Source organism: Mycetomoellerius zeteki, unplaced genomic scaffold (assembly GCF_001594055.1).
Source record: "Mycetomoellerius zeteki isolate Tzet28-1 unplaced genomic scaffold, Tzet1.0 scaffold735, whole genome shotgun sequence".
Taxonomy (NCBI): domain Eukaryota; kingdom Metazoa; phylum Arthropoda; class Insecta; order Hymenoptera; family Formicidae; genus Mycetomoellerius; species Mycetomoellerius zeteki.
The window spans coordinates 493,045-504,828 of NW_017257759.1; the positions used below are offsets into that span (position 1 = coordinate 493,045).

Here is an 11,784-nt window from a genome sequence, read left to right on the forward strand (position 1 = left end):
CCAAAGCTTTTACGTATATAATTTTAATATAATATAGATAATATAATTTTTGCGTGAAGATATCTTAAAATGTTAACTTTTTTTTGCTATTTTTAGACTCTAGAGATTAAGATAAATTTCTTTAAACTCTATGAGAAGAATTATAAGATTATTACACCTCGTATTCTATCGACGGTAATCCCAGTTAACGGAGATCGTCTTTAGGGCCGTCCCTCGTCGGAGGGACAGTCGATAGGCCGCAGGCTCGATTTCAAAGAAGCGCGCTACAGCATAACCATAATTCCTCGAGAAATATGACCCAATGACACAATAAGTACCGGTCATTACCGCGCGCGTAACCGGCTCCGGCAGGCGGTAAGAAAATTAAATTCCCACGCGCAATTGCCTTCGCGCCGTTAACGTTTTCCGTCCACATTAGAAGGTGGCTTGTGTGAATTTGCAGCTACGTTTTAGCCACGCTACTTTTCTGCACAGATACTAGATAACTGGAAGATAAAACAAGAAAATTTCCGTCAACGCTGTTATTTGAACTTTTTAAATAGACCTTGAAACCGTGGAACGAAACCGCATATTTTTAAATGCTTGCGACGCGCAAAGACTCCCGCTTTCCTATTTCCCTCACAACAATACAAACGTATTACCGCTGCTCCTTGCGGCTCCTCATGTCTGAGGAATAAAGCCCGGATCGCGCATAAATATTTCACACATCACCCATCGAGATATACAGTCGCTTAAAGACGCGCGAGGAGATAGAGCGCTCCCGGCACTTGGGGTTGGCTCGCGGAAAGTTTCGCGCGATTTTACGTTGCGTCATAAATGCGGGATGTAAATCATGCAGGGGACACGAGTGACTCCGCGGCGGTACGTAAAAGTTGAAGGATTCAAGAAGGAAGCGAAGAGGAGTCAGAGGATCATCGACAACGTAATTAATCCTGTACATCGGAAACGTCTAACAATTATTTCTTTTTTTTTCTACACGTAAATAATTACATAAAATCAAAAATCTCCTATGAAAGTTGTGAAAGTTTATAATATTTATAGAGTCTATAAAATACATGAAAGAAGAATAACGCCATCAAAGATCATTACATTGACTTTATCATATTATATGCCACTGAAATTTAATACCATTAAATTTTATTAATAATTCATGTTTTAGAAATTAAGAATTTTAAATAATTTTACTTTTCTTCAACTAATAAATTACGATACTCTATATTATAATTTTTCAGAATAAAATAAAGCTTTGATAAACTTAGTTGATGATAGTTACATCCGTTTTCTATTATTAATGACTTATAGTTTATAAAAGGCAGTAGCCTGAACAAAGAACGTACTTCCGTTGAATGATTGGAGTATATCACATAAAATATATGAAGAACCTGTAGTCAGTAAAGTAGTCATAGCTCGCTCATCATCAAGAACAAAGGAAGACGCGTCGTCACTCCTCCATAATAAATTTCGTCAAACGATCACTTTCGTGTCGATAATTAACGATCTAAACAACGGTTGTTCTTAGTAGGTAATCGATAATCATTACATTCCTTATATTAGCCACTGAAAATCGAAATACCTCTGCTACGTGTCTTGTTAACGATAAACCAACAAACATCGATCAGTTTCCAAAAATCGTAGACGAAATCTTATCGGAGCTGATAGGCTGCGTTTTACAAACACGCGTAGTGTATATATACGTAAAGAGCAAAAATATCCGTGTGATTCGTCATTCTCGGAAGGAAAAGCAGCGATATTTAATTTAACGTGATAAACGTCATTCACGACGCAGCAGGGTATCTCATCTCTCTGCGTTCTAACTGATATAATAAGGTAACGTTTATTTACAGTCTCATGGTCAATCAATAATATGGCCCTCGAATCGTGATGAAAGAAACGCAGTTTGCACGCAAATTTTTCAAGCCTCTAAATAGGTCTATTCGCGTTGTTTGAAATCCTCAACAATTTTTGGACTTAAAAGAAAATATACATTCAGACGTTGAAGAGAGAGAAAGAGAAGAGTCTGAGTGTAAAAAGTATAAGCAAAGCGAAAAGACTTAATATGTTGCTTACAAAAAATAATAGAAAGTGAAACGAAGGTAGAAACTCGGAACAGAGGTTCTTTTTAACATAATTCTTACATAAGATTTATTCTTTTTAATAATAACTGTGAATCTGTGTTGTTAGTGTCCAGTCATGTAAAATAAAGAGTTTAAATTGCAAACAGAAAGCTACATACTTCTCTGCTGCGATCCGCCTGGCAGAAATAACTCGCCCTCCCGCTTTGAATTAAGAAATCGAGCGTTGCCATTGTCGACGTAATGCAGAGAGCTTTGAGTTTCGCAATCGCATTACGTCTATTTACGAGCGACGCGATAACTGCTCGCTTTATGCAAATTGCCGCGTTGCAATTTCTGCAAGAAATGTGAACACAGCAACGGTGTATATAAGAATCCTTCGCTATTATCGCTTAGATTTTCATCAAGCATCATAAATAATATAAAATGCGGTTCTTTTTACAAGTAAATTGTCGTAGAAAACGTATAATACTTTTTATCTTTAAACGTATAATAATATTTTTAACCTTTACGTTGCGTTTTTTTTTTTCTAAAAATTGTATTTTATAAATTGGTTTGCAAAGTATAAAATCTTTCCATATATATATATATATATAATCGATTCTTCGATATAAGCAAAGTGATTCTTTTATTATTTACTTGTAGCTTATTATTATTATGTATTATAGTTTATATAGTTAAAATAATAATTTTGAAAATATTTTAATTGTTATTTAATTTTATTATTAAACATCATATTATTTTTGATTACGTCAAATTAACAGCACATGACAATATCAGCCCTCTTATTCATCTTCAGTTATCACACGCACTGCAAAATGAATTGATACTACTAAGGTGTAAAATATTTGTGTTATTATTCCAAGAAACGCACATCATTGATTGCATTCAGCAAAAAAAATAGCTTTGCAATTGTTAAGATTTTTCAATATGATTAGTTCTTACTATTAATACCTCAATGAATCTAAATGTATAATAAATTATATATTAAAGAATCTTACAACAGTTGCAAAGCTCCTTTTTCTGCTGAACGCAGCTATTATACTGCATTAATCACGTACGAAATAACATGATGATCGCTTCTTTTCGTTCACGCGTAATTTATGAAGTAAGCGTAAATAAACACGCTTCTTTTAATGTGCGTTTGAGGCATTCATAATTTTCTGTGTATTGCAGTACTCATTCAGAACCATACTAGGAGTGTTGAATGAAAAGACTTCAATTATAAAATATCATCATCTGATTTCATTAACACGATTTCTTCGCTTTTTACGATATCGTAAAGCAAATAAATCCATATCCCAATCATATTCCAAACAAATTAATCGACGAACAAGATCGAGATTTAAATGCAATTTCGTCTTGCAAAACACAGAGGTAATAAAAAATATTAAACTGTTCAAACATTACTTACAACAAGGTTAAAAAATTAGAATCATAAGTTTGAATATTCTAAACATGTTGCATCACACTATTCTGCAAATGAACGAACGAGGAAACGTGAGAAAATAAGAGAAAAAAAATTCTCTTCTCGAAACAGGTAGCACGGTACTAGACACGCGGAGATTTAATCGACGGGACATTCCACGAGGATGATGATTTCACGGTGATGTCACCGCGGCATCGAACGGAATCGTAATCAGGATTTCGCCTTCAAGGATGGACGCGCACCGGCCGAGCGAGTTGCCACGTCGGCGTGGCAGATACCGATCGTCACTATGATAAGCCGAACGAATCATCGCCCCGTACTCGCGTCGCGACGCCACGCTGTGGTATGCTCGCGCTTCGATCCGAGATGTAGAAATACGCGTACACACTACCGGCTTGGCAACTCCTGTAAACAACGCGCCTATAAACCTGTAAACAACTTCCGTTACGCAGCCGTTAATCCGCTGCGCAGATTCACGTCGATCGGATATCGCGTTTAACCCTCCGTGAACTAGGTGGGGTGTGACGTATCCCAGCAAGAATTTCTATAACTTCTTTAACAAGTACCGCGCGTATGTGTTGCCGATTTCGTGCAACTGGAGAGTGCGTCGTTATCAATCACACTAAATTATAAGGGAAAGTTGCCGAATGCGTACCACTTAATCTATTTTTTATGATATTTTTCATTTGGCACTGTTTTGCAAATGAACATTAGAAATTGTAGCTTGAGGTTTTGGACGCTTATTATTACATGTTTAACTTTCCACCAATAATAAATTAATTTGTTATAAATCTTTTTGTAACATGCTGCAAAAGGTAAGATTTAGGCAACCGGTCGCCTAAATCGTACCTATAGGTATTTTTTAAAAAAAATTTGCTTATATATATTTTTGCACTTAATATTTATATTGATATCAATTATTAGTTTTATTATTGTCAGTTATCAGTCTTATCTTTTGATGGTACGATTTAGGAAACTTGATGAATTTTGTAAAAATATCGATTTAATCTTTACAATAGTTGCAAATATGTTTGCATATGTGAATGTAAAATTATCATTCAAAATATTTGCATTTCACTTTTACACTCAGATTAAATCAGTGTATAATAGCTTCAATATGCACCAGTGTGCATTAGTGTGTCCAATCGAATTAACTATAAGTTTCGCTATTCATAATAAATAACCGAAAACTGCATAATTTATGAGTAATTTTATGACTAGTTCCACCCTGATCTAAGTTTCGTGTTCTTTTCTCACAATAAATAACACCAAAATTATACGTTCAATAATCGGTTTCTAAATTCTTTTCGGCCGGATTATTCTTTCACCGGTCGTTACGTGTAATAAATCGACTTTTCGACTGACGTCACAACGCGCATTGCGCGCGTGTTGAGCGAAGCAGAAGGAAAAAAACAGAGCGTCAAGTTATGTATTTTATTGTCAGATCGCAATGTCAACCAGTTGTCATAATCCTGTGCGACTATTCGGATCCATATTTAAAATTTAAATAGCTGCTCTAATAAAATGCAATTTGTATCTATCGACGAGAATTTCTATTGCGCATTGGAGCGCAATAGAAATTCCTCCGCGATAAAAATGTCTTGTAACTTGTCAACAATTATGGTACAAATGTCAATTAATCGAAGCTTAATGATACGTGAGAACAAAATGTAAAGTGACATTCGAGATTTTTCAATACTTTGAAAATAAATCGAATAAACATTAGTACAGTATATATAAACCTATTCTTCTTTTTTATGTTACAAATATTGATTTATTGAGAAATATTTCTATTAAAATATATTTTGCATTCAAAAATATTTTTGGAACATTAAAGTTGTGATTAAGCATTTCAAAAATATTAAAAATATTTTAAAAAAAAGAAACTCCATAGGGGGATAGCCTCCCCCTCCCACCCCTCTGTAAATCCGCTACTGGTTATGACGTCACAAATGAGAATTACAGTTAGAGCAAAAAGTATTCGTACAAGGAAATTTGATGTTATAAAAAAAGTCTTATTTGTAGAAAATAAACATTAATTAACAATTTTATACAATGAATACATTCTGTCCATACATTCTAATATAAACAAACGAGCTTCGCATGTATTCTTGATTTTAGAAGCTAAATTTCTCGACTGTACGAATACTTTTTGAGCATCCAAACAATACAATTTTTAATTTTCGCTTATTTTTCAGATGATATATTTTCTGTAATTAATACACATCTTTTTGGTATATATAATTTTAAGAAACATACAGTTTATTTTATTCTTTATGAATAAATTGTTAATTACCCAACAAGAAATGATCGTCAATTAAACGTTAAATCGACGTCAAATTGGTATTCAAATCATCATATCGATTCGACATCAATTCGATGACTCATTTCTCGCGCGCGCTGAATAAAGTTATTTTAAAAAATATTTTCTCTGCACGCGCGAATACTTTTTGCATTCACTGTATCTGAGTTTTAGTGTAAATAAAAAGCAACTTATACACGATAAAAAAAGCTACGCAATGACAACATAACAATATCGAACTATCGTTAAGAGTTACAGAACCGGGATATAGGAGCCTTAAATGAAAGAAGTGCTGATGTCAAAAGAGTTATCGCCATTCGCTACTGTACTTTATGAGAACATTCGCAAAACGTGCGAAATTTTTCTCCACGATTTTCCAAGAATCAGGTTTTCGTTGTCATTAACAGTCGTTAAATACAATCATAATGTAAGAGTGCAAGATGTTTCACTCCCAAGACGCGCAGTCGGTGACCAATCAGAAAATTAGCTCGAAATGTTATGAGCTAATATAGATTATAGATTACTATTAGAAATTTACCACCAATAAGAAATTTGCTCCAAAATTATATTCGACCGCCATTACGCGCAATGAACACCTCGTAGTCTTACATGATAGGTCTGTTTTTTTATTCCTGCATTAGCTGCACTAGAATCCTCTTTCTCGCATTTCAAATATCAAACATATGTATATTTTTCTCACTTTAAGTTCCAAAAGTGTATACTAGTTCAACCACAGAAAACAGACCTCATGGATACAATATAATTTTCGAAAGTGAGGTACTTACTGACCTGAGGATCCCAACGGACATTCAGGAGTGCGCCGATGACGATGCGACGGCGTGCATCCACGTGTTCCAGGCAGCGTAGTTTAAATTTACTTGTACAAACGTCGGCGCGACACAGCGAACACCAACGAACACGAGAAACCACCGGCCACCGCGGCGTCTCTTTCACGATCCCGCGATTATATCACTACGCGGTTACGCCGCCTTCCTTCTCGGAGCCGAGTCGCGTTTCCGGCGCTTCACTTTTCCGCGAAACGTCGAGCGGCTTCACTTCCGCGAAATTTCGAACGACCACGATTTCGTCGCGCGAGTTAACGCGATACGTCACGTCTCCTCGGCTCCGATTCGTCGTTTACTCCGTGAAACGTGTCGCGCGAACTATCGTTCGATTTGCAGCGAAGTCGTCTGAAGTTGCAGCGCTTCGATCACAGCGAACCTCGCAGCGAACGATTCAATTTCTACATACTTCAATTCGGTCGTAGAGGTCGGATTTTCATCGCGTCCTACGTATCTCGACGATTCCCCGTATCTTGATGTTTCTCTACTTCACGTGGCACACGGCTTTTTTGGTACATAAATTTGAAAAGAGGGAGCGATCGAATCCTGTGACGTTATATACCTTGTCACGTGGCCGCAACTGTTACCCGCCGCACTTGTTGATTGTCGTCGCCATGGACACGAGTGCCTCGTCGACAAGGAACGTTCCCGCGAAATTCCGATACACGCCACGGATCCACCTACGCGAGGTCGGTACACGTAAGTCCAATAATCTTACACGTAACGAAGGACGCCCGGCGCACGTCGGACCACACAAACGACACTCTCACTTCCGTTTGAAACGCGCCGGAACTGCCACACACGAGAGACGAATCTCGCGGGAGAGCAACCGCCGCGCCGGTTGGTGCTTCCTCGCGTCGAATTTACGTGGCGTTCTTACGACTGTCACGAGCGAAAAAGCGGAGGACGCCGTATCGCACGAACACCAGATTGACGAAAACTCATTCGGATAAACGACTCGACGCGACGCGACGACGCGACGCACCGCCTACGCGCGCGAGCGATGCGTTCAAATCGAATTAGCGCCACGAAATGCGGCAACCGACTCCCGCGACCGCTACGGCGAGACTGAGCGACAGCGGCGTGCGCATGCTCGGCACGCTTACTGCTCCGAACCGAGCCAGTCACGAAGTCGTCCCCTCTCAGTCGCTCCCGAGTCCCGCGACGTGCGGCGTCGCGCACCGTGCCTCTCTCACTTCCGACCTGTCTCCCTCGCACGTCCCCCGACTGCGCTGCTCCCCGTCGCCCCGTTCTCGCTATCCCCGCGTGCGCTTCATTGAGAATCCTTATCTCCGCTTCTTCCTAACGTCGATTGCTTACATCAGAGGTTCCCAAACGTCTCCTCGCAGTCACGTCGTCTTTTGTTTACTTACGAAACCGAAGCGTATTTAAGTCCGTAGGTAACTTAAGAGTAAACTCCAGAGTTTAGACTCGAGATTTGAGAATATGCAGAGAAAATCGGACGTGTATCCTACATCGTGTCTTAATAAAATGTTTTAATGAGTGAGGATGCATTTGAAAATGATATCAATTCTTTTTATTTAAAAAAATAAAGATTGCTTTTTTTGGCACATTTTGTGTTATACAAATGAGTTTTAGACATGTCTAGAAAAAGGAAGAAATCTATCCAGTGTAATTATATAGTGTTTCTTTGCGATTTAAATGATTAGAAACGGATAGAAACAACTGTACAAATTTAATTTGTTTGTTAGCACTATTTATTTTTAACCATAATATAAAGAAAAAAGTCGTAAACAAAAAAAAATCGTTGCAAAGGATATGAGATTATAACGTCGAATAACATTAAAATTATTTAGAATATTCTTCTGTATAATCATATTTTTTTATTTAATTGTTAAATAAAAAATGTATAATTTTATTAAACGTTTTGAAAGATAAGAGTTACGAAAAGAAGTAATTTTAAAAAATTATAATTAAAGCTTAGAAAGAAATTATTTAGAAAAGAACATCAATCAAAAATATCAAAATTTTTTGTAACCGGTTACAAAAAAATTAAAAAAGAAAAACAATTCAAATATATCAATCCAATACTGAGAAAAAAGAGCATAAAAAGAGAAATAATTTTGTCCTATAATTTCGTAACTGTGTAATGTTTCTGTTTAAACAGGCGTTTTTTACGAGAAGAGATGAATCTTTCATAAGTCGTCGTAACATTAGTTATATGTGGAAGGTAATTTTTATTAAATCATCTAATTAGAAAATATAATATTCTTTTTATTTCGATCTTGCTTAGGAATTGCATCTCTTTTTCACGCCATATCTTTTTCTTTGAATGCTCTATGTAGGGTTAGGTATACAATGTTATCTTTCTCTCTCTTTCACGCCTAACTCAGGCATGATCAACTCGCCGTCTCGTCAACGTGTGCGCACCTCGTTCTCTCAGCTGTTCCACGTGGAGGCACGCACGTGCGTGTGCACGCGTGGGCGTCCGTCGCGCCGCAGGCGCCGGTCCTCAGTTTTCACGGAATGATCAGCAGAGATGTAGGAGTCTAATTACGCGTGCGTGCCTACCGATTGTTCGCCGCACAGTCGGAAATTTTTCTGACTACGATACAATATCAGCTAATTGCATCATGAATAATTCATTCGAGAAACAATTATTATTATTACACCCTTAACTCTGTTTTGTAACTTTCATCTACGTACTAAATATTTTTGTCGACGGACTGTTTCGATAATTCTCTCACAAGATAATAACACCTTAAAACATTTTTCTTCTTTAAAAGAAACGCTGTATAGGATTGCCATCCGTTCTTTTTTCTCTCTGGATACCATTCTCTTTTTTTAAGGGGTCTCGAAATGTCCGAAGAGATTTTCCGAAGACGTCTGGGATAAATGTGTGCGTCCAGAGTTTCAAAGAACCTTCTAAACATTTTGCTTTGACTCCTCTTGTGCTACTTTGTATTAGTCTCCATCTACATTAGGTGTAGTAAGTCTTAAGCTGTAAGAAATTGATCCAATGACAGTCAAATGTGAGGAAAATAGTCGACTATAATTTGTTAATTTTTTCTATTAAATTAGTAAGTATGAAATCTGTAAAATTATTTGCAGATTTTAATATGTTATTCAGCATCTCATTAAGATTTTTCTAAGATGCCTATGAGCATCACTATAGTAATTCAGTCGGGATTGCATTTTAAGACTGAAAAATTATTTTGGCGCGCAGTTTAAAGAACTACACATACATATGTTATATATATACAATAAATTCATACAAAATTATCTTAGCACCTCCTAAGATATAGCTTGATTATTAAAGGCGTTTATTCCTTGTTAGTTGTGTATTCAAATGTACTAACACATTCCATATTTAATATTGTAAATTAATATTACTAATGAACAATTAGAAATAATTATTCACTGACTGTGTGTTCTGACCAATTTTATTAACGCGTTTTAATATACTGGGAATACCGACATTGCAAGCAAAATGTTCGGGATTTTTGACTTCTGAGTTTTAGTTTTACAAATTTTGATATGGCAATCCCCCCTCCTAACTATACAATTACGAATCAATTGTGATTGAAAATATTAATATCTTTCTTATTTAAATGTTGCTATTAATTAAAATATAAGATAATACTGAATCATGTATAGGTATACATATAATTAATTAAATTAATTATCAAATAAGTAAGAAAAGTGCCAATACGATCAAGGCTACAACTTGGACGCCTAATAATATTTTTAAATGTAAATTCTAAAAACATTTGTCATACATATAAACTGCGCACCGATTATGTCGTATCGAAATTAAAATGCAATCATATAAACTGAAATAATATCATCGATCATCGATTTAATTGTGATATTATTGATACTATTTGTGATATTAATGATACTATTAGCATCTTAAAAAATCTTAGAAAAATGATTGCAAAAAATGTTTCAATCAGGATTCAATTATATTGGCTCTTATCTTACTTACCATATTTAATCTGTTCACATAACAGTCTAAATTATCTTATTATTAAATTAATAATGAAATATAATTGGTATTCATTTTTTAATCACGTTCTTTTTCTTTGTATAATAGTTGATTAAGTCATTATTGTTAGATTTATAATAGCATTCGTTACTTCAAGAATGAAGATTCTTAATTACATCGCGATTCAAAAATTATGGCGTTTGTCTTGACAAGACCAATTTTTGCGCGATATCCTCGGGTGGACCTCGAGGTGATAGGTCGAAATTTATCGCGACAGGACTGATCGATGGAATGCAACGAAGCACCTCCGCACAGAATGTCTGCTTCAACCACGGGTCCAGTGCGAATACGGCGCGTCCTTGAAACCAAGGATCCCGAGCCATTAATTCCGCGGAGGATGTTCCGCGGGAAAGAACATTCGTCCTCGCGAGACTCAGCTGTTTCTTACGGAACGTGTGAGCATGTTGGAGCATGCGTGGATACACGTTCCCGACTATCTTGAGTGAATAGTGCCAGCCACTACGTCGCCTTATAGTTTGTTACTCTGAAAGGTCTCTCCCACCGTCGTAAAATCTACGAGGAAAGCCACGACGTCCGTTAGATCTTAAATTTACGCGCGACTCGGCACAAAGAATGTTTATTAAACTCCATTTTATATGTATATGCTAAAACAAAAAATACAAAGTAAGAGAGAAACAGTTTTTTTTTCAAAATATTTAAATTTGTGGAACGCAATCAATTTTAGAATCCTAGATTAATCCTTAATTTCAAGATTCTCCAATAAAATAAAAAAATCTACTCTCTAATATATTAAATACTAAAATTTTTTTTCAAAAGAATAACGTAAAAATTACTTAAGATTAAATGCAAGTGATAAAATTTTTCTTTATTTAAATTTTTAATTTATTATTTCAAGTACTAATTTTTTTATATTTTCATATATATTAATTTTGTGAAATTATGTGAAAGTTATTATGTATTATTATTATTATGTATTTCGTAACATCGTGTCATTGTCCTCCATGACGAGTCATAATGCACGGGACTCGCAAAATCGATAATCGACGAGCAGGAAGAAGCTCGTGCATACATCGTAGCCATACGGTATGCTCGCCGCATGCCAACGAGATTACCCTATTATTACTTCATCTAGTCCAGGATGGTGCTAGCCCGTGGCTTTCCGTGCTTTG

General features: G+C 36.2%; 1 protein-coding gene across 3 annotated transcripts in view; it reads right to left on the reverse strand.

The window, feature by feature from the left end:
* cv-c (RhoGTPase activating protein) overlaps positions 1–6,770 on the reverse strand; it is a 247,726-nt gene extending 240,956 nt beyond the window's left edge. For 2 of the 3 annotated variants that reach the window (XM_018458605.1, XM_018458603.1), the window contains exon 1: positions 6,593–6,732. The gene's annotated coding sequence lies outside the window, so the exon portion shown is untranslated. Of the gene's footprint in view, positions 1–6,588 lie in introns of all 3 variants that reach the window. The other variant, XM_018458604.1, reaches the window with a different exon arrangement.
* Positions 6,771–11,784: the final 5,014 nt, after the last annotated feature.